General features: G+C 63.1%; 2 long non-coding RNA genes across 3 annotated transcripts; one reads left to right on the top strand and one right to left on the bottom strand.

Annotated features, from left to right (window-relative positions):
* Nucleotides 1–4,128: 4,128 nt before the first annotated feature.
* On the bottom strand, nt 4,129–9,542 carry LOC124085799 (uncharacterized). Its single transcript, XR_006849577.2, has 3 exons — nt 6,866–9,542; nt 5,865–5,959; nt 4,129–4,403 (listed from the first exon to the last, which is right to left on the bottom strand). It is a non-coding gene; the product is annotated as an uncharacterized LOC124085799 (long non-coding RNA).
* A 3,385-nt stretch (nt 9,543–12,927) lies between these two features.
* On the top strand, nt 12,928–15,754 carry LOC124085798 (uncharacterized). 2 transcript variants are annotated; one of them, XR_006849574.1, is made up of 2 exons: nt 12,928–13,613; nt 13,776–15,754. It is a non-coding gene; the product is annotated as an uncharacterized LOC124085798 (long non-coding RNA). The 2 variants fall into 2 exon arrangements; XR_006849575.1 differs by having other exon boundaries at nt 12,929–13,003.
* The last annotated feature ends 6,727 nt before the right edge of the window (nt 15,755–22,481 follow it).

The following is a 22,481-nucleotide window of genomic DNA, read 5'->3' as shown; positions in this document are numbered from 1 at the left end:
CTTGGGGGAGAGGCAGCCCTGCCCAGGCAGGTCCCCCGCAGGTAGGGTGGGCGGGGCACTGCTATCCTGGCTGCACAGGAGGCCTGAGCTGGGGGTGCCTATGGGAGCTGCCAGGGATGCTGCCCGGGGTTAGAGAGGATGTCTGAGCATCCCCAGAACTCAGAGCCAGGGAGCAGGGTGGCAGTGCCGGGAGGCAGCAGGAGTGGGGAGGACGTGGACCCTGCCCGCTGCAGCCGCTCGCTCCTTCCTTCCCTCCAAGAAACGTGCACTGGTCGGTGGGCAGAGTTCTGGGGAGGGTGGTGAGCAGAGCATGGTCCTGCCATCAGGGTCTGTGAGGAGCACACAGGCCACTGGGTCAGCCCAATGGTGACCAGCCCTACGAAGGAGATACTGGGAGGCTGATGGAGAAGGGCGGGCTCCAGGCAGAGGACAGCAGGCACAGAGGCCCAGAGGGGGGGTCCGTGGACCAGGAGGCCAGTGGAAGGAGGTGAGCTCAGGGAGGTGATGAGGCTGGAGCTGGGCCCACTGTGGGGTGTGTACACGGACATGCCACCCAGCTCCCTGGGCACAGGGTGGTTGGGAGACCCAGAGATTTGTGGGAAGCCTCTGAAGGGTGGCAGGGCAGTGTCACAGCAGAAGGCACAGAGGGTCAGCAGGGCACTCCACATGAGGATCACCCAGCTGCTCCCGACAGGAGGCAGGTCCGAGCCACGGCTGAGGCAGGGCTTGAGCCCTGGACAGGTGCAGCTCCAGCTGCCCCTCACCTGCCACAGTGGCCAGGCCAGACACCACCCCCGCGGCCCTCCCCACCACCACACCTCACGTGGCAGATCCGGGGTTTCTGCCTCCTGAGCCTCTCGGGAGTCTTCTCCAGCTGCAGGCCCGCCACCTCCCCTCACTGTCTGCGTTTCATGTCACTGTCCAGAGCTTTCCTCTCCCCCAGCCCCAAACCCTCCATGCTCCCCATGGCCCTTGAAGTGGCCGCCCTGGCCTCGCCTGCTGCCCGCCCCTCGCTCGCTCACGTCCAGCATCAGGGTTCCAATCTGTTCCTGGACACACAGGCAGATCCTGCCCCAGGGCCTTTGCCTGCTGGCCCCTCTGTCGGGAACCTGTAGCTTCACCAGCTGAGCACGCTGTCAGCTGCTCCACTTAGTCTGTGTCCTCACCTGTCTTTGCCCCGCTCCTGCTGGTGCAGGGACCAGGAGCTTGGACCTTGTTCGCTGCTCAGCAGGGAACCTGGTGCTGACATAGGCTGCGGGGCTGTGGACTTGGTCTGAAGGCCAGCAGGCCGCAGGCATTCTGACAGGACAGGTCCAGCAAGTGCCAATGAGGATTTAGGACCACCCCCTGGGTGGGGGGTGCCTGGCTGCCAGTGGGGAGAGGTCTGGACACATGCTGGAAGGCGCAGCCTTGAGGCTCTGGAGCAGAGGCCTAGGCAGCGTGAGGAGTGGCCACCACCGCTGAGCCCTTGGTGCCTCCTGAAGCCCACCTGCTGGCCGACCCACCTGGGGGAGGGATGAGAGTGGGTGCACAGTGGAGTCCACCGTCAGTGCCGCAGGGTCGCCCTTGATTGGCCCTGGGCTTGGAAATCAGAGAAGTTCACCCCGAGGGGGGACGATGTCGGGTGGACCTTCCCCACCTGCTTCTGGGGTCCTGGGGCCCCCCTTTGGCTTTTCCCAGTTGGTTCGTCTCTGACATGCGAATCGCCCCTCTGTGGTTCAGGCCCAGGCTCTGTCCAGAGGCCTGCAGAGGCCACGTCAGGTGGAGTCTGTAGGCTTGCTTTTCTCCCCAGGGTCCTTGCTGTCCTTCCCCCACACTGAGGACCCACGGCCTCCCAACCCAGAGCAGATAAGGGCATGAGGTGCCACGGAGGGGGTTGTGGGCACTGCCAGGGTTATCGGGAGGGCCACTCGCGGCTACCGCATTTCCTGTCCCTATCAGCCAGGGGCAGCCTCTGATACAGGCCTTCAGGACGGCCTCGGGTCTTGGGAAACACCCTCTGGGTTCCGGTACTAAGGACCCTGGACGGGCAGACTCAGGAGAGAGGGTTCCTGAGGTCACCTGTGCTGAACTGAGGTGCAGGCCCACAGGACGCCAGTGCAGACCCGGCCCCAGCCGCTGACGTTCGCAGGCTGGCCACCGCCAGGCACTCACAAGCACTTTCCATGGATGGTCTCAGTTGCCCACGAGAGCCCAGGTGACAGCTGGGGACCGAGACATAGAAGAGTGAAGTCCCTACACAGCCCCAGGAGGCCTGTGGAGGCATTGCCCTAGAGGTGAAGGGCAGGGGGACCTGGGAGGCCCTGACCCCACCCAGAACATGGTAAGCCCTGAGCCTTGCAGTGCAAGGGGCCACGATCATCCTCCCGAGGGCAGGGACGTCCTGCCCTCCGATGTGTCCCTGGCAGCAGCACAGTCCTGACAGAGCAGGTGTCGAGTGGGTGTGGGCTGCAGGGCATCCTCCCCTGTGTGCCCCTGACCTGTCGGCCTGGCCCAGGTCCCACAGAGCTAGGGCCAGGAGCACAGCCAGCCACACACCTGGTGCACCGGGGGGGAGGTACACGCAGGCACGGTCACGCACGTCCACACCGCCTCACGAATCTCCTCCTTCGCCCTGACGCACTCAGGCACGGTGAGCACTTGCAGGTGTGCACATATGTGCGTGTGTGGAGGCTGACACATCGAGGGCCAGCCTCCCTGGCTACATGCTACCCGAGAGCCATGTGTCTGAGGCCGGAGTGGCAGGAGGGAGGTGGAGCTGATCCTGTCAGGTGGCACCGAGGGAGCGGAGAAGGCAGGGCAGGGCTGGCGCTGACCCCTGTGCCCTGCTGGAGCCTCTTCCTTCTGGCCAGGGGAGCGAGCACTGCCACGGCCCAGGGAGACCGGACCTGATGGCAGGCCTGACCCTGGCGGCCCTGTGCAGGCCCGGGTGGTTCCGCCCCGTTCCTGCCCCGCCTGGGCTTGCTTGGGGTGAGAGTCCCTATGGCCTGAGCCCTGGTTGCCATGTAATGGCCTGCTGCGCTGTATGCCCCCAGGTCCCCACCCTCTCTGGCCCTGCTGCCCCGAGTTACCCTCAGGAAACCACTGCTTGTGGGGCTTGTGCAGCAGCAGGGCCGCAGGGAGGCCACGGTCACGGCCACCCTGCTGGACTGGGCAGGGGAGCCCTGAGGCCTGTGACTGGGGGTGGCTCCTCGTGTCTCAGGAGGTGGTGAGGCTCGGGATGCGGAGCCGTGGCAGTGTGGCTAGGGTCGCCGCCCCCACTGGGCCACCTCTAGCTGTTACCCTGGAAGCTGAAGGAGGACACCTGGGGGAGCAGGACCAGCCTGGACGTGAGACCCCAGCAGGGGCAAGGGCGGACACAGGGTCAGGGTCCCGAGAGCCATCCCATCTGTGGCCTTCCTGTCCCCCCCCACTGCCAGGAACCTCTCCTTGGAGAGGAGAAAGGGCTTCTCCACGGCCACTCTCAGGGGTAGCCATGAAGGGCCTGGGCTGGCCACAGCGTGGGAGCCACACAGCGGGTCACCTCTGTGCTGCTGGCCTGGTCACCCTGCCCGCTGCCTGGGGAGGGCGTCCCTCCTTCCTGCTCTGAACCTGGGTTTCTTTCCTGTACAGATTAGGTGATGCCTGCCCAGTGCCCAGCGCCTCCACGGGCAGCAGCTCTGGGGTTCTCAGGACAAGAGGTTCAGCAGGCTCGTGGGCCACCCCGCCTGCTCACAGTGAAGACCATCGCCCCAGCCCCTGGTTCAAGGCTGTTTGCACACCCCAGTCGGGGTTGTGAGTCAGGCTGGGACTTACACTGGAACCCTTGGGGGAAGCCGAGCTGGGGACAGATAAGCCCAGAGCTATTGGGGGAGGGATTTGTGCATAGGAAGAGGCTGCCCAGAGGAAGCCTGCCAAGGGACAGTAGAGCCAGGAGTGGATAAGAGCAGAGATGGGTCTTGGTGACATCTATGGGGCTCCCTGATCCCACTCTGCCTGAAGGTGGACCCTAGACTTTTTTATTACAAAAGCTAATGTTCCCCTTTTCACTTATCACTTTTCACAATCCCACGTAACCAAGACTGGACCTACACAATCTCACATGGTGTGTGGTTCTTAAAATTAGGTTTAGTGACATATAACAGAAAATCCAGAGTAATGATTTTAATCTGTTTGTCATGTGAAAGAATTCTGAGGTGCACAGCCCAGGGCTTGGGTGAGAGCGGTGTGGCATCAGGAACGCAGGCTCTTATCTTCCCAAGTACAATCTTAAAACATCGTTTCCTTCCTCAAAGTCATCTCATGGACCCAGATGGCCACGGGAGCTCCAACCATCGTGTCCAAGTTCCAGGCAACAGAAGGAAGGAGGAACAGCCAGGGAGGGGGTGCCTTGTTCCCACTCTGTCTGAGCCTCGGTTTCTTCCCTGCACGGATTAGGTAGAGCTGATCCCCTGGGTGATGAGCTGAGCCATGGTCAGTTCAACTGTAAATGGGTTAATAACTGTGGTCCCCTACCCCCAGGGTGTCACAGGACAACAGGACCAGTCAGGTGGCACTCAGTGGAGCCTTGTGTGGTGTTGGGTGGAGCCCCAGCCCCACAGCCAGCAGGAATAGCAGAGCAGGCAGCAGAGGGGAGGTGAGAAAGTGCCACTTGGGCCCTGTGGTTCCCGCAGGTGGACCAGGACCTTTGGCCTTGTCAGACACAGCCTCTGCCTCAGCCTCATCCCTGGGCCTGCGCTGTCCTCAGCCTCCCAGGACTCAGGAAAACCGCTGTCCATCGAGCACTGCTTGGGGATCCCCATCCGTGATCCCTGAGCCTTCCCAGCGTCCTGTGGGGGCTGCCCGTGCCCACTCCACAGCTGGGGAAATCAAGGCAGGGTCCAGAGAGCGGACTGGTGGCCTCCTGGACCCAAAGCCACATGGTCTTCCCTAGGACCCGGTGGGCCACCCCCTGTCTTCCGTCTCCCCACTCTAGAGCCAGTGGGTGTGTGCCCCCCCGCCCCGCTGCTGCTCCTGCTGAGTCACCTGTCTGTCCCCTGGAGATGTAAACACCAAGCAGGCTCCAAGCAGCAGGTTGGGGCTGTCTAGTGAGGGTGACAGGGCGCTGGGTGTCACCCGGGGCATGCACGAGGCTGGCACCTGGCCCTGCAGATACCTCCCGGGCCTCCCGCTGGGGCCGATAGGGCCACCCTGCTTATCAGCCTCTGCCTGCCCACTCCCGGGCCTCAGCGGACCAGTGGACTGCACCTCAGAGCCCAGCAATGGGGGACGCCAGCCCGGCTGAGCGCCACACACCGCAGCAGCCCAGGGAAGTCTGCCAGAGACACTGGAAACGCCGTGTTTCCCCAGGTCATGAAGCACGCCCCAGGGCGACTCCCAACTAGACACAGTGTGTTCCAGTAAGATGACCAAACAGGCAGTGACCAACACGAGTGTGCAGAGTCAGCAGCCGGATGGGGCGTTGGGCAGCCACGGGGGGTCCTGGGTGGTGGGACACAGTGCTAGGCCGCCAGAGGGGGCTGGGCCGCCAGAGGGGGTCCTGGGCAGTGGGACCCGGGGCCTCACTCTGTTCTTAACCAGCTGAGAGCTGCAGCTGGACTGGGAGTCGGCGTGGGCCGTTGGCCACGTCACCACACACTCGGGCAGCTTCTGTGTCCTGCATGTGCCCTTTTGTCCCCTGGGTTGAGCTGGGGCTGCCACTGCTGCTCCTCCAGCCACCAGGCTCCTGTCTCTGGTGTCCTGCTCCATCTTAAAGCACAGGGCGGCCTGTGCTGTCCCCTCGCCCCACCTCCATGACCCACGGGAACTGGCTCTGCCAGCCTCAGGTCCCCCTCCTCCCGTGTCCCTCGCCCCCCCCCATCGCCCCAGCCCTGCCCTGAAGTCACCTTCAGAGAGCCTCGGGGACTCCTTGTCTGAGTGTCTCTCCATGTCCTCAGGCTCTGACGCTCCCTTTCTGAGCCATGTCCCTCTGCTGCGGTCACTGGGATGGGGGGGGTCTGGCTGTCACTTGCTCCTCCTCCCCCCGGGGGACGCCCCCTCCTGGAGGGCCCAGGGCTCCCCACCACAGAGCCCAGCTGGGGCAGGTCAGTGTGCCCCGGGTCGGCCCATCCCTGCCCTGGACAGTGCTGTCCAGCTGGAGTGGGAGCTCTGCGGCCTCCAGGGAGGGGACACTGCCAGGCCCAGTCCCCCATCCCGAGTCCAGGCTTCAGGCAGCAGAACAGGAGCCTCAGAGAGGCAGCCCGAGCCCAGTGTCGTGGGGGAGCCTGCCCGGGCCACACAGCGAGTGGCGGAGAGCGGGACCCAGCCGGGGACCCAGCCGGGGCCGGTGCCAACAGTGCGCTCCCGGCCTGCTGCTGGCACCCCACTGGTGGCACGTCCTCAGGGGAGGGCCCCGGGGCCCTGAGGACAGCATTGTGGAAGGGCATGCACGTGGACACGTCTGTCATGGAAGGAGCGTGGGAGCAGCAGGTGCTGCCCACTGGAGCTGCGCTGCGGCCTGAGGGTGAGCGCCGGCTCCCAGCAGCCCCCACCTCACTGCACTCAGCCTCCAGCCCCAGGCTGGGGGAGAGGGACCCGCCATTGAGGTACAGGTGTGTTTGATCAACTCCCCCATGGACGTGGCTAGAGGACCCTCCTGCCATTAAGCCCTGGGCAGAGGGAAGTGGGAGGAAGGCTGTTAAGGAGGAAGGGTGGGGCGGGGGAGATGGAAAGCCGGAAGGAGGGGGGAGGGGGAGGGGAGGGAGGAGGGAGGGAGGGGGAGGGGGAGGGAGAGGGACCCCTCCCAGCAAAGCCAGCCTCGCCTATGAGGTGGTCCCCTGGCAAGGGACAGTCACTCAGGGGCTTTGGATCAGCAGACCTGTGTTTGAATCTGCCTTCCTTTCCTTACCAGCTGTGTGACCTTGGCAAGCCACTTGCCTTCTCTGACCCTCTGTTTCCTCATCATGGTGCCCCCTGGGACACAAAGCAAACTGGGCACCTAGGGCCTGACGGAGGGAGAAGCATGGACCCGAGCCCTCTTATGTTCCTGCTGCTGTGCCCAGCCTGCCCTGTCCCGAGAAAGTCCCCTCTTTATCAGTCCTGGATACCAGCATCCTCCCCATCTCCCCCCCCTGACACACTTCTAGAGATATCGGGGTCTCCCTGGACCAGCGCCACCCCCATGGCATCCGTCCCCTGCTCTCTGGCTCTAACCTCAGCTGGACTTGCGAAATCTGTCCAGACCCAGAGATGGCTACAGCAGCTCCAGAAGGGCCTGGCATCCCCCAGAGCAGCTCTAGGTCCCGGCCACCCAGCCTAGATGTGGCCCTGCCTTTGCCGCAGGGACCCAGCTCCGGGGAGGGCCGGCCCCGGCATCTTGCCATGAGCCACTGTGTTTGGCTCCCCCGACTTTTCTTAGGTGCCCCCACCGCCTGCTTTTCCTTTGCTTTCCCTGGTTTCTTGAGCCGTGAAACAGCCCCTGCCCTGGATCACTGCAGAGTCCACACTGGTCACCTCCAGAGCTCTGAGAGTTCAGTGTGACGATGATTTTCTGTTGATCCACTTGGGGCAGCTATTTTGGGGGGATGGGGCTCTGTCCCCTTCCCACTCCTCTGTGTGGCTCTGAGATTTCTCCCCAAGCCTGGCATGGGGCTGATTTTTATTAACTTAAACTGGGTTTAATAGGTGACACTCGCCGGATGCGGTGGTGCAGATCTGTAATCCCAGCAGCTCAGGAGGCTGAGGCAGGAGGATTGCAAGTCCAAAGCCAGCCTCAGCAATTTAGCGAGGACCTAAGTAGCTCAGCAAGACCCTGTCTCTAAATAAAATACTAAAAAGGCTAGGGGTGTGGCTCAGTGGTTAAGCACCCCTGGGTTCAATCCCTGGTACAAATAACTGAATAAAACTAACAGTGCAGAATCAAAGCAAACAGGAACAAGATGCCACTTCACACCCACCAGGATGGCTGGGACCAGTCAGTCCCACTCGCTGGGGATGACACAGAGACAGGAGCCCTCACCCACTGCTGGCAGGGATAGAGAACTGAAAACCGTCTGTCCGGAGCTTTAAGTGATTAGACACAGAACTGGCACACGACCCAGAAATTCTGCTCCTAAGAACACACGCCCGAGAAATAAAAACACATCCATCCCCAACCTGGACTTCACTGTCCTGAGCTGCACTGTGCTTAACATCCCCATAGCAGAAACCACCCAAGGGATACACTCAGTGTGGCGGGCCACAGGTGGAATATTATGTATCCATGAACAGGAACTTAGTACTGATAGCTGCTCCCGTGCCGATGAGTCTTGGAGACTCTTTGCCCAGTGAGAGAAGCCGGTCACAAAGCCTCTGGTAGGATTCCATTTGTGTGAAATGTCCAGAATAATCAAATTCACAGAGTCAGAAGTAAAGGAAGTAGACGGATAGAGTTGCTTAGGGCTGGGGCAGGTGGCTGCCGCCCACCAGGAGCTCCCTCCAAGCAGGCATCCGGAAGCCAGCGAGCCAGAGCTCTGAGGACAAGGGGACTCTGCGAGAGAACACGTCAAAACTGGGGAGGGGAGGTCTGCAGGCCCTGCACTGCGACTCCCACCCTCTGTCCTCAATGGCGCGGCTCCTCCCCCTCCTCCTCACCATCTGCACCCAAAGTCCCCGCTCAGCTGGAATCCTGGGGTGGACGCAGGGAGGTCAGGCACGGCCTGCATCCCACCCTGGCTGGGGACATGGGCCCTGCTTGGCAGAGGCCACAGGAGCCAGGGAGGAGGTGGGTGGAGTCGGGGTCAACCATGGGGCATCCCCAGGCCACACTGGGAGCCCCAGCCCCGTGTGAGCCGACAGAGCTGGTCGGCCCCCCACCAGGCCTCTGCTGCCACTCCCCAGCCTCTGCTTCTGGGGCCTCCGTGACACACACCTGCCCAGGTTCAGCTCAGGACAGGACTGTGAGGGGACGCGTGGAGTCAGGGTGGGCTGGGCAGAGGGCCTGGAGAGCGGGGACTTGGCACTGTATTCTCGTCTTTGTTCCTAGGGGCACCCCAAACGTGTGTGGCTCTGTCCTTACAAAACCAATGAAGACCAAGAGCAAATGCTATGGGCAGTCGGGCCCTGGCGGCTCCCAGAGGCCTGCAGTCTGAAGGGCAGTCCCCTCTAATCCCGCCCGTCGGGTCGGATTTGTTGCTCCAGATTTCTTCCCAGCAGCTGGACATCTCCAGAAAGTTCTAAGTGGGAGCTAGCTGCCTTCAGCCTGCCCTTCCCTCGTGCCCCTGCTGAGTCACAGCCCTGGGCCTTCCCTGAGCTGCATCCGCCCCTCCCGCCAGCAAGGATCCAGCAAGGAACCAGGGGCCCCTCCTGCCCCCAGGCACTGGGCTTCAGGCGGAGGGAAGAGGACACCCGAGAGGAGGAGACCCAGGTGGCCTCTGGGAAGAGTCACTGCCAGCAGGTGGGTGAGGCCAGTTGGTGGGAGGCTGAGGGCTGGATGGTGGCCGGGTGGGTGGCAGGCCCCCTCCAGAAGGCCTCTGGGGGACAGTGGTGAGAGACCAGGAGGAGGAGGTCAGCCCGTGGGAAATCGGTGCTGGCCTGGGCGGGCGGGGCGGGCGGGGTGCGCGTCAGCTGTGCAGGGGCCCTTTGCCTGCTGTGGCCCCGGGCCCCATGGCCAGCTGAGCCCAGCCTCAGAGTGCTGGCCATGACGGCTGTCCTCAGAGCCGCTGAGCTTGGGGTGCAGACGGCAGAGAAATGCAAGAAGGAACCTTCTAGAATAAAGGAACACAGTCAAAGGTTATAAAATGTCTTGGGGCCTAGCTCAGATGTACCCGAGGTCTAGAGACTATTCCCTAAAACTTCATTTTTAGAATTGATTCCTCCCCCTGGGCCTCCTGCGTGACACGGGCCTTCAGTGCGGGGTCCAGGCAGTCGGGAGCGGGGACAGGGTTTGGAACCCTCTCCGCCCTGGCTGGGGACTCGGGACATGAGGTCTGGGCCCCTCCTGCAGATGGGTCAGCATGGTCGTTCCTGGGGTGGTAGTGTCCCCTATTGCCTCACGCCTTCAGAGCTAGCCTGGGGACAGTGTGTGAGAGCATTGGGCCGGGCAGGTGCGGAGGTGGCCCTTCTCAACCTCTGACCCTGGTGAGCATCAGTGTGCTGTCAGCTCCAGGCCCCCGGGCACCCTGGGCTGCCGAGGAGCCACACCCTGGGCAAGGACAGCGTGCCAGAGCTGCTCTAGGACCAGGGACACGGCTGCCACACCAGGGGCACCTGACCTTGCAGCTCGGCCCTGCATGGCACAGGGCACGGGAGCCAGGGAGGAGGCGGGCGCGAGCGAGGGGAGCAAGTGGGCTTGTCACTTGTAGAGGGTGCCCAGGGTGCCTGCCGGGGGCGGGGGTGGGCCTAGAAAGAAGGCCAGAGGGCGAGCTGGACAAGGGGAGCGGGGGGAGGAGCCCCCTGGCTGGAGGGGACTGTGGCGGAAGGGCCAGCGGGCATGGGGCACCGCCTGGGGCTGGGCGCAGGGAGGCGGCGGGGGCCACTGCGGGGCAGGAGGCCGGATTCTGCGAGCCGACTCACTGCTCACAGGGCCTGTGGCCGCTGCACACGTGGGTGACAGGCCAGGAGCCAGGGACAGGAGTTTGTTTGGAAGGTGGGTGGGACACAAGCTGGGACAGGGAGAGGGGACTTGGTGGCCCAGAGCTTTCCCGCCTGAGCACCCGGAGCAGGAATGTGCCTCTCGGGTAACTGGGAGATCCACGTTCCCTCCTGACCTGTGGCCAAGCGCAGCGTCGGGGGGCCCGGGCACCTGGGCCCAGGAGGGTGGGTGGCCTGGGACAGCACCAGGTGGTCAGCCAGGCTGCACTGCTGCCAACCTCCGCCTCCCTCCAGGACTGGCCTGGAGACCTCGGCAGGCTGCGGCAGCTGCCGCAGGGAGGGTGCCACGGCCCCTCACCCTGCCTGGAAGCCGAGCTGTTCCCCCCGCCCGGGGTCTGGCACCCAGAGGGCATGTGACCTGTGGGTTCCGAGTGCAGCATCTGCCACCCACTGACCCGCGTGGCTGGCTCTTCAGGGGAATGGCCTGGGCGCTGGGGAACCCAGCTCGGGCTCAGGCTGGCCTGGACTCGGCCTAGGAAAGGCCCGTGGGCCCTGCTGGGGAAGGGGTCCTCGACTGGCAGGAGGGGCAGAGGCTGGCAGAGTGGGTGAGAAGGTGCCCTGGAGTCTCCTGGAGGGCCCGACAATGCTGTGGGTGGACACACTGCTGCCTCCAGGGTCCTGGGGGACAGCTTCGCTCCCCTTCAGGCCGCAGGCTCCAATTTTGACCATATTTGCCGCAGAGCTGTGTGGCCCCCTGGGCCGTGGTATAAATAACAGTTATTTGCTCTGCCTCCCAGTGAAGCAGCCTCCAAGGAGCCCGCGGCTCCTGTGCGCGGCAGTGCAGTTTGGGGACATGGCCCTCTGCAGGAGGCTGTGTGGGGCTCCGCTAGGCTGGGAGGGTTCTGGAAGTTTTGACTCATCTGTGGGATGCTGGGGACAAGGGTATGGGTGTCCCTCTGCCCAAGGCGGCCTACAGAGTGAATCGTCGGCCCCCAGAAACTAAGGGTGGGCCTTGACCTGCCTCTCTCCACCAGTGGTCCCCGAGGCCGCTGCCTGAGCTCCCACCGCTGTGCCCGGGTTTCTCCTGGGAGCCATCCTCCTTGCTCCCAGCCCGAGTCTCGTGGGTCCAGCTCTACACTGGAGTAGGTGTGTGACCCTGAGCTGGTGAACAAGGACACTGCATGCTACCAGCCTCAGAGACTGGCTTAGGAATGGACACACCGCCCTGTAGAGACAACGGGACAGGCTCTTTCCACAGACATTCACCTGGAGCCTGCAGCCCGAAGCAGCTGGGACCACCTCCTGGAGGGTGAGCAAGGAGCAGCATAGGAGGCAGCCATAGAGGAGGCAGAGAAATCAAGTCCTGAGAAGTGTTGAGGCTGCTGGATCCAACTGTTCCTGAAGTGCACCTATGAGAGGGCCAGTCATCTTTTTCCATTAGACTGGTGGACTGGTCCTGACTAAATCATGACCAAGACTCTGTTATGTCACAGTGTTAGGTAGAACTCCATCATGACGTGCTCCAACCAGGTCTGCAGTTTGGGTGTCTCTCAAGCTCCGGGGAAGGATCCATTTACAGAACCATTGCCTCGGCAGGTCATGGTCCCTACAGGCCGCCCACTTTCCTTCTTATGCTTCCCACATGGCCCTTCAGAAAAGACCTCTCCATTCTCAGCCTCCCTCTTGCTGCCTCCAGCTGGAGATGCCGGCACCCACCAGCATGACCCAGAACACTCTTTAAGGTCCATAACCTCAATCACATTTGCAAAGTCCCATTTGCCATGTAACTTATTCACGAGTTCCAGAAATTAGGACATAAATGTCTTGGGGGGCATTCTCCACACCATTGCAGTCTGACTTGGGCTTTCTGTCATCTGCAATAGAAAGGCTTTTGATTGGTTTGCTCTCTTTCTGGAGATTGGTTGGACTTGATTGGTTCACATAGTTGAAATCTAGCATCAGGAGTGGCTGGATCCAGCAGCTCAAACACTGTCTTAAAGACTGGATTCTCACCATTTCTCGCCTATTATGTTGTTTGGGGACTTGGGCTCCACAGATGGCCCCTAGCTTCCACCTTCTGGATTAGTCTACAGGAAAGAAGATGTGCCCCTTTCCATTGGACCCTAAAACAAAGTTAATCTCCTTTTTTCTTGCAGGAAAGTCTATTTCTGTTCTTAAGCTCCTCACCTGGGTCAGACTCTGATGCTCCCCTTGATAGTCTCAGAATCACTAAGTATTTCCCCCAAGTGACTGTACATTGAGCCTAAGGATTGCCCTTTGTTCCTGCTGTGTGCGGGTGACAGTCGGGAGGGGGCAGTGGGAGAAGTGGGTGTGGCCACCGTGGGGCCTGTGAAGGGGGGGCGACAGGCGGGGCCAGTGGGCGGGGCCGCACTGGGGCCACCTACCTTGGAAGAGCTGGCAGGGAGGCGACAGCCTGTGTCCACCCCTGGAGCGAGACCCGCTGGGCCGGGAGGAGGTGGGAGCAGAGGCCCAGCTGGGGCGCGTGGTCTCCCGCCGCCCTGCGAGCCGGAAACCCGCGGAGGCTGTGGACAAGCAAATTTCTGGGGTTTGGGCACTCCCCCGGGAGCCCCCAGCACGCAGGGTCACACGTGCAGTGGGTGGCTCTCACTTCCTCCCGGGAACAGCGCCGCCGCCGCCTTGAGGTTTCCACCTCCGCCGGCTCCTGCCCGCTGCCCCTCCCCGAGGAGGGACCCCGGTTGTTCTTTGGGGAGCTGGTTGCCCGGTCGGCTCCGGGTGGGCAGGGCGGACAGTCCCCCTGGGCGGGCCCCTTCCCGCCCTTCCCGCCGGCCCCTGAGCCCGCCGTCCCCTCCTGCTGCTCAGGGACTGGCCGGCTCCCTCTCCTGGGGCAGCGGTGGGACCCACAGCGTCAGGTGCTGTGGGTGCGTTCCTCCTCCCCAGGCCCAGCTGCCCCGCTGGCTGCGGAGGTTGTGTCCTTAGCAGGAGCACAGCTTGCTCTTCCTGCTTGGTGCCGGGCTCCTGGAGCCAGTGGAGTGTGCCTCCCGACCTGTCCCCTGGGAGGGGGCGGGACTCGCGTCCAGTGGGCTGAATGTCTGGCAGGATGGCTGGTCAGTGTAGCCAGGCTCCCCAGAGGGTCACGGCCCTGCTCAGGGGGGCACACGGGGGCTGGGGAGCACCCTGGGGCAGGGGGGCATCGCTTGCTTGATTCTTCCCCCCAGTTTGTGATCCAGCTGGACCTCGGCCTCTGGATGGTTTCCCTGTCATTTCAGGGGCCATGTATGTCCCTTGCCAGCCTGGGAGAGCGTTGTGGGGGGTCCCCTTCCCCCAGCTTTGCTCTCTCCTGCTCGTGCCTGTCACCCCCACTAGGACCTGGTGCCTGCTCAAGGTCGGCCTGCTCTGGACTGGGGAGGTGGGGGGGGGGCACATGACCCCTCTCCATCTGCCTCACCCCTCCTGTCCCTGCCCTCCTTCCTCCCCACCCCCTCAGGGAGAAGGACCCTGGGCAGGAATGGGGACAGTAGCCTGCGGGGTGGGTGGAGTCGAGACTGGGCAAGAGTGGGTCCTGCTGTGGGGTGAGGGCTGCCTTACAGCCCCACCAGCCCCATCCTCCCCCTCCAGATGAGCCCAGCCCCTCGTCCCATCATCCCCCACTGAGCTCCTGCCCAGTGCAGGGTCCTGGTGGCAAAGCCAGAGCGCACTGTCCTTGCTGGAATGACTGATTCAGCCTGATACGGGCCGCAGCCAGTGCTGAGCCCTCCTGGCTGTGCTGTCCCCACCAGCTGGGCACTCCTCTCCCCCACCTGCTGCAGGCTCCCTTCTCTCTCCTCTGTGGCTCTCGTCACACTCACACTGCCGTCCCTCGTGTGCCCCTACCTGATACAGTGATACCACTCATATGTCCGTCACTGCTGGGCCCCATGGATGCCAAAGCTTGGGGCGGGCATCTGCCTGCCATTTGCTGCCCTCTGCCCTCTGCCCTCTGCCCAGGACCTAGAGAAGAGCCTGCCACCTGCTCGCTGCTCGGCAGGTGTCCCTGAGCACTGCACCCCGTCAGCTCCTGGCTGTGGGTTGTCCTCCTGCTGCAGGGGACACATCTGGCTTTTGTGGGGCTTGATGTTCAGACAAATTTGGGCCCCATCTTTAAGAACCTGGAGATGGAGTTCTGTACAAAGCCAGCCTGGGGCCTTGTGCCTCAGCTGAAGGTAAACCCGCTCCAGCTGAACGGAACCACGTCCCAGGGACGGAACCGCGTGCAGAGGAGCCGGCTGCAGACGTGGGGAGAAGGGCGTGGGGAGAAGGGCGAGAGGGTCTGCACCGCAGCTTGGCGGGGATCAGCGGGGATCAAGCAGTGCTACAGAACCCGGGGCCCAGCCAGGAAGTGACGTGAGGGACACGTGTGGCCCTGCTTTCCCAGGGATCTGGGAAGAGAGCCCAGAGAGATGACCGGTTCCAGCAGGACTGAACCCTCTGCCAGCCGGTGCTTTCCCACTCGTTGCTGGCCCCCACACCCCCTGTTGGCCACCAGGAATGTGTCACCGCAGTCTTGGGGTCCCTGGGAAGGCTCCCCAGGCCTGGCTGGAAGCTTCCTTCCTCCCGGGCCCTGGGTGGGAACCTGCCCTCCTGCAGCCACCGCCAGCCCCTTGCTTCACAGATGAGGCCGGGACAGGCTCCTGGGCCTGGGCCAGCAGGCTGGTGCTGCCCTCGGTGACTTGAGGACACAGGCCTGGATCCAGCTGCTGCACAGACTGCTCCTCCACCAGCTGCCTAAACCCTGTCCCTGGGGAAGGGTGCCCTGGTCCCAGCCTGCCTGGGATCCGGGCAGCCCTCTTCGAGGCTGGTAGAGCCAGTGCCTGCGACCTTCTCTCTGGCGCTCAGTGGCCCCTGGCTGGAGGAGGAAACCACGGCTCAGGTGGGTGCCTGACGTGCCAGGACCACTCAGCTACACCCTGGCATAGCTGCCACCAGAGCCCCTGTCTCTCTGCTCTAGAAACTGCTGGGAACAAGGCCTGTCCTCTTGAGTGGTGCCCGCGCTGGCCCTGGGTGTGGTGGGCACCACAAGCTTCACGCTGGACCAGTGGCTGAGGTGCACGTATGAGCCCCCTCCCCTGCGAGGTGGGCCAGGGGGAGGCACTGCTCATGCCTCTGCATGGTTCTGGTATCCTGCATAGCTGGGCAGGCAGCGGGTGTCCATTAAGTGCATCTGGAGTGAACTGAATAAACAGGCGCCCAAGCTTTGGGGACCGTCATACTTTGCACTGTAGTTTCTTCCCAGATCAGTGCCCAGGCCAAGCACAGGGGCTGGCCCCCAGGGGGGTGCTGGAAAGTTCTCTGAGATTCATGGTGACTTATCACAGACTTTGCCTTCAAGCCAGTAAGCCTGGGGTTTCCCAGCTTGTGGGGGCCTCTCCTTCTGGCTTCCCAGCTCTCCACGGCCCTCTGGGGCTCTTCCCTGCCTCAGGGCCTCTGGACATCTCCTGGGCTGGCTGCTCTCCTCCCTAAAGGTGGCTTCAGCTCAGGCACCTGCAGAGGCTCCCTCTGCCTCTCCCGAACACCTCCCCAGAGCTCCCTCTGCCTCTCCCGAACACCTCCCCAGGGCTCCCTCTGCCTCTCCCGAGCACCTCCCCGGGGCTCCCTCTGCCTCTCCCGAGCACCTCCCCGGGGCTCCCTCTGCCTCTCCCGAGCACCTCCCCGGGGCTCCCTCTGCCTCTCCCGAGCACCTCCCCGGGGCTCCCTCTGCCTCTCCCGAGCACCTCCCCGGGGCTCCCTCTGCCTCTCCCGAGCACCTCCCCGGCTTGTTGGGGCTCTTCATTTCTTTTCTTGAGTTTTGCCTCCAAGGCCTTCAGAATGGAGGAGGGAGGGAGGGGCCCAGATGCCCCGAGAAAAACAAAGAGGAAGGAGAAAGCAGAGAGGGAGGGAGGGAAGGGAGAGGGAGAGAGAGAGAGAGAGAGAGAGAGAGAGATATGAAGAAATGGAGAGACCAGAGGCAGAGACAGGAACAGAAACTGAAAGGGAAAGGGAGGAAATGGAGAAAGAGTGGTGGGAGTGAGGGGAGGGGAGGAGGAGGCGGCGGCGTCTCCCTTGGGGAGCGGGGACTGGTCGGGGTTGATGGCGGTGGCTGGGGTTGATGGCGGTGGCCGGTGGCCATGGTGCAGCCTTGGCCTGCGCTGGAAGGTGGAGTGTGCAGGCCTTGGGGAAGGTCTCCTTGGGAAGCCCGGGAGCGCAGAGTACCCCAGAGGAGCCCGGCTAAGGCAGATCCACAACGTGCCCTCGCTCTGCAGCCCGGTCAAGGCCATGAGAGACAGGAACGACGGGAACTGTCCCTGGTGGCAGTGTGATGCGGGATTGTGGAGCAGAGGACTGGAGGGGCTCGGTGGCAAGGTGTAACAGGGCCGTGTGGCCTGGCGAGCTCTTCCATGCACCGATCCCCATCCCTCGGTGTCTGCAGACAAACCCTGCAAGGCCCCCGCCCTGTGTTTGAGGAGGAAGAAGGCACCCCACACCTGGCTTCCCTGTGCCAAGAGGAAGGGGGCCAACCTAAGGGGACACTTCCTGTGGCCCCTGCGGGCACGTGCCTCTGCCCCCTTCTCCTGGCACCGGCCTGTGCAGGCACACAGGGGCTCAGCTGGTGGGGGGGTTTCCTGGGAGCCTGCTGCATGGCGGGGTGGCATCCATCCTCCCAAAGTGAAGGACACAGGAACCTAACCCCGTGCCACCTGTGGTGCGTTAGGAGATTTTTCTCATGTTTATCACAAAGCTCTCTCTCTCTCTCTAAAAATTCTTCAAGTAATAAAAGGCCATGCATGCACATGCCTGCTGCCACTGCCCACTGGGGCTGCACCTCCTGCTGGGTCTGCACTCCTGAGTTGGCAGCTCTGTGGGCACCACCCTGTGGGCACCGTTAGCCAGCTTGTGCCGTCGCAGGGCTTCGATTTTCCACCTACAACACATTGGGGTGCACAGATGAGGGTTGAGGGTGGGACCCGCCATGGGACGGAGCAGCCCACAGGCCTCTGTTCTCCACCGTCCGTCCCTGGTGCCTTCAAGTGGAAACCCCCGAGGACCCCAAGAGGGAGCAGGTGGGCGAGGGGGAGGAGGGCGGGGTGCCCTGGGAGGCGCAATCTGCCACTGTCCTAGAGATCCCCAGGCTCCTCCCACAGGAGTCCTGGTCACCATGGCTCAGTCGGCCATGGTGTGTAGCCTGAGCCCCAGGGGTGCTCAGAAGGGCCCTGAACTTGGGTGATGCTCTCCTGGCCCCGTCCTGAAATCCTTAGTGACTCTCCAGTGAGGGACTGTGCGTCCCCTTGTCCTCAGACCTCACAAAGCCACCGCCAACACCCAGAGAGCCCTTGCCCTGGGCTGGCCGTCCTGGCAGCCTCTCCCTGCACCATCTGTGAGAGGCGCCTGCCGTCACCCACCTGACTCAGGCGGGGACACTGAGGCTTGGGAGCGGGCTCCTGACTCAGGCCCCACCTGCGTGGACTGTCATATCTGGCCCATCCCCCTTTCTCTCAAAACTAAGATCAGAGAGGACTCGCTGGAGGGGACCCTACAGAGCCAGGTTCCCAGCTGTCCCAGCCAGGACCAAGGCCACCAGTCTGTGAGTGCAGAGGCCCGTGGGCCTGGCGGAACTCCTAGCGACACCTTCATCTCCCCTGGGGCTGAGGGACCTGTCTCAGGCAGGGGTGAAGAGAGCAGCCGCTTCCTGTCACCAGAGAAGTAGGCTGGCCCTCTCACCACCTGCCTCTATATTTAGATCTGGCCCCCCGGCTGGGTGTGGCTGGCCTGCGGCTGCTTCCGCCCCAGGAGGGAAGTTTCCTCCTGTCTCCCCCAGCCCTCGGGGCCAGCGGGGCCACTGAACAGGGTCCCTGGCTTCCCTGTGGCCACCTCCGCAGCCACGTGGGTGGGCAGGAGAACCCTGGTTCTCCCAGGGCTGCTGAGTGTCCCCTGAGCCCCAGGCCAGACAGGGCTCCTGGCCGCATGGGGCTGCGCTGTGGTGTTCTGAGGTTCACCCTGGTGTCACGCAAGGAGAAGCAGGGCGTGGCCAGCTGGAGGTGGTCTGCAATGGTCCAGAGCAGTGGCCCTGCCCTGGAGGCCGTTCCTCTCTCCAGGGGACATTGGGCAGTGTGGGGGAGGAGCCACCAGCATCCAGCAGGGAGGCCAGGGGTGGGAGCTTGGTCCAGGGGAGGGGGGAGGTGACCCGGTGGTGGTGTGCAAGAGGGGGGTGGGGACCTGGGTGGGTCCTGAAGGGAAGCAGCAGCCAGGATAGGGGACTGCTGGGAAGGAGGGTGAGGGGTGAGCTTGGGAAGAGGGTGACAGTGAGCAGGGGCTTTGGTGACCAGCGACCCCTGGGAAGACCCAAAGACCACTGTAGAGGAGGGAGCTCTGAGGTGGGGCGGGGACAGCTTCTGCATCTGAGACCCAGCACAGGGCAGGGTGGACGGCAGAGGCGGGCATGTGGGCAGAGGGGAAGTGGGCTGGCCAGAGGCCGCAGGGCTCCGCAGGAGGGGCCTGGAAGAGAGGCAGCAAGAGCCCGGCACAGGACACCCAGAGGCCGCACTGGGTCTGACCTGGCTGCTAACTGGCCGGGACTTAGAAGAAATCAGTTTTGAGGCTCCGTCTCCACCCCTGTGTAGTAGGTCAAGGCTGCCTCTGAGCCCAAGGGCTTCGTGCAGGGCCAGAGGAGGGGTGTGGGGCCCCAGGCGTGTGCAGGATGGATAAGTGACTTGGCATTCTGCTGACTGTCCTGGGGCACCCCAGGGCTACGAGCCTGAGTCCAAGGACAGGAGACTCTGAGGCCCCAGCAGGGATCCCACCCACTGGGGTTCCAGCCCCATGCTCAGCAGCGCCCCCTGTGGTAGCCAGAAGCCACGCGGCCGTGGTGGAGAAGGCTTGGGGTCCTTGATGGATTCAAAGTGAGTCGGAGGCCAGAGGGAGGTCCTGGGCTCTCTCTGATGTAGACCGCAGACACCAAGCGTCCAGGGAGGAGGCACTGGTCACCAGGACCGCAGGTTGCCGGTCTATGGACTGGGCAGGGCCTCCCAGGACAGCCTGGTGGGGGCCGTCGCTGACGCGGGGAGGGGCGGGCGGGCTTGGCGCCTGACTTGCTTGCTGCTCAGGAACAGAAGCAATTCCTTTGGTCCCGCCTGTCCTTGTCCCGGGTCTTGGGGCACTGTGGTTTGTCTGGTGCAGGCTCCCTGACCCCAAGACAGCGTCGCCCGGGCTGGCAGGCACTGGAGAAGCGCAGGTGGAGGGAAGGCCTTCCACGGCTTCCCGGCTTCGGACCCCTCCCTTCCTGCTCAGAAGGCCCTCGGGTGGCCCTGCCAGCTGTCAGCCTGAGGGACCATCCTAGAGACCACTTGAGGAACAATCCAAGGAGCTGAACTCGGAGCTCACCCACAAAGAAACAGAGACAGTAAACAGTTGCCCAGGGACCCACAGCCTTGCAGGCAAGGAAAGAAATGCAGACCAAGGCCCTCCCTGGTGCCCGCCGGTCACTCGGAGGAAAACATAGATCCCAGAGTGCGCAGGGGCGGGAGAGCAGGCTGACTTGAAGATGTCTCTCTGCATAAGAGCAGCACTAGGAAATTTCACCTCCAGGCCAGAGCGGGGCCAGCATAGCCTCAGGGTCAGCAGAGTTCCTCCCGTCACTGAGAAGTGGGAGGAGGAAGAAATAAGAAGCCCAGATGCCCCATGCGGCGTCCTGAGTGCCCACACGGTGGGAAGTGCTTAACTCTGTTTCCACCATTTGTAGATTGTGTCCTTGCTGAGTGACCAGGTGACATATCGAGTCCAGCCTTTCCTCCTCTGCCACTCAGGTGGAAGGTGGCAGGGCTGGGTTAAAGCCCAGGCAGCCCCACCTGCAGCCTGGCGCTCCTCCCTCCCCGCTGTTCCTGGGTAACCTGAAGGAGTTGTCCCCTGAAGAGGAGGTGACAGCAGCCCTGTGGGTGTGTGGCTTCTAGGATGCAACCCCAGAGGTTGCCTGGCAGTGAATGCAGGCCGGCCGCCCAGCAGGCATGCCCCGGCCTGTGGTCTGGAATGTGGATTCGCCACGGGAGACCTGCCATTGGTGGCCTGGCCAGACCCGGCTCTGGACCTGGGCAGTGCGCTCTCTCTTTGCTCAAGGACTGAGTCCTCAGCCTGCGGCTGCCTGAATGGTAGCTGGCCGCTGGCCTGATGCCCCAGCTCTCAGGGCTTCCCTCTGGCCAGAGTCCCAGGGCCCTCGAGGGGGTGAGTGCTGGAGGGAGAGAGGCCGCTCCGGCACCGAGGGAGGCCCGGAGGCCGCAGCAGTGCGTTCTGAAGATGCCCTACTTGGGCCAGAGCTTGGGGATCGCTGGCTCCAGAGAAGGGGCAGGAGGGGACCACCCTGTGGCACAAAGGCCGATGGGAACTCTCAGGGGCACGTGACTCTGGGTTTTAGGAACGCACCTCCCCATCTCTGAAGGACAGGGCTGGCCCCCAGGCTGGCAGGGACCCCAGGATGCTCCCGCGGGACCAGGAGAAGCTGCTTCTTCCAATGACTTCGCTATTCTTGGGCTGGGCCAGCTTGGCGGCCAGGGTCTTTGGTACTGGCCGACACCTGCTTGTCCCTGTATTGCCAGGTCTCTGGCTCACAGTGGGGACAGGCCGCCGTCTCTTCGGGTCCTGCCGTGGGATTCAGCAATGTGACACTGCAGGTGGCCTCTCTCCGCTGCCAGGAAGGAGCGTGTCCTGCCGCCAGCGATTCTCTTCTCCGTGTGTGGGCGCTGGGGCTTCCTTTCAAAATAGACATGTTTAACGATGCACAGAGACAAGGTGATTCATTTGAAAGAAAAACATGCAGCAGAGGACAGACGGGACGGAGCGGGTCACTGTCACAGGGGTGCTGAAGGTCTGCAGCTGGGAGTCACACGAGCGCCCTCCTTGGATGCTGGCGAGGGGGCTCCAGACCTGGGGGTGTCCCAGCCCCGCTCCCAGTCCTGCTCGCCCCCCCCTCCCCTGCTCTTCCCCCCCCTCTCCTCGGCCCTCCTCCCTCCCCAGGGGCAGCGGGGGACGCAGCCCTGGGTCCTTCTCCTCTGGAGGCTTTCCCTGGCCTGCCCTGTTCCTTGCTCCTCTGCCCTGTCACTTCCCCGGGGCAGAAGTTGCTACTGGGCTGCTCCACAGTCACCTGAGGGGCTCCTTCCAGGGGTTCCCGAGGAGCCTGCTCCACCAGGTAGCCCACCCTGGGCCTGGCGCCCTGTCGGAGGCTCCGGGTTGTTCTGCTGAGCGTCCAGGGCGGGGCAGCCCGTGGCCTGGACCTCTGTTCTCACCGCGTGGCCCTGCTGCTCCTCTTGCCATGTGCAAGGTCACCCGCTGGCCGGCTCTCCTTCACTGTGGCCGAGGTCACCCGCTGGCCGGCTCTCCTTCACTGTGGCCGAGGTCACCCGCTGGCCCGATCTCCTTCACTGTGGCTGCCGGGTTCGAGGGCTCTGAGCTGGCCTGGGACAGTGACCTCCAATTCTGTCCCTGGGAGGTGATGTTTCAGGTCCAGGGACCACACTTGAAATGGAAGGGGCAGATCGGGGGCAGCAGGCCCTGATGGACTTTTTCCACTTTGGGGGCTGCGGGGCCTGCCAGACCCACTTGTCCACTGCCCCAGGAGGCGGCCTGTGAGTGAACGGAGTCAGCTGTGTGCCCTTGGAACGGAACTCACACATTCAGGTGCTGGACATGTTTGGCCCACAGGTCAGTGACCCCAGTACAGGCTACTGTTCCTGTGGTGGCACTAGGGGACACCATCCCGGGCCTCTGCAGCCCTCTGCAACAGACCACTGTCTTCTCTGAGATGCTGGCAAGCTACTGAGGATCAGAAAGGACCAGTCACTTGCCCCAGGTCACACAGCCAGCCAGGGCCAAGCCTGGACTCAAACCTGGCTCTTCTGATTGCGGAGCCCTTATCGCCTGGCCACAGGGAGTCACCGAGGCGCTCAGAGCTGCACTTTCCCCACCGAGCCCATCAG

This window comes from Marmota monax, unplaced genomic scaffold (genome assembly GCF_021218885.2).
Source record: "Marmota monax isolate L192 unplaced genomic scaffold, Marmota_monax_Labrador192_F-V1.1 WCK01_AAM20220418_F8-fsc00014, whole genome shotgun sequence".
NCBI lineage: Eukaryota > Metazoa > Chordata > Mammalia > Rodentia > Sciuridae > Marmota > Marmota monax.
This window is presented reverse-complemented; position numbering and strand designations above follow the sequence as displayed.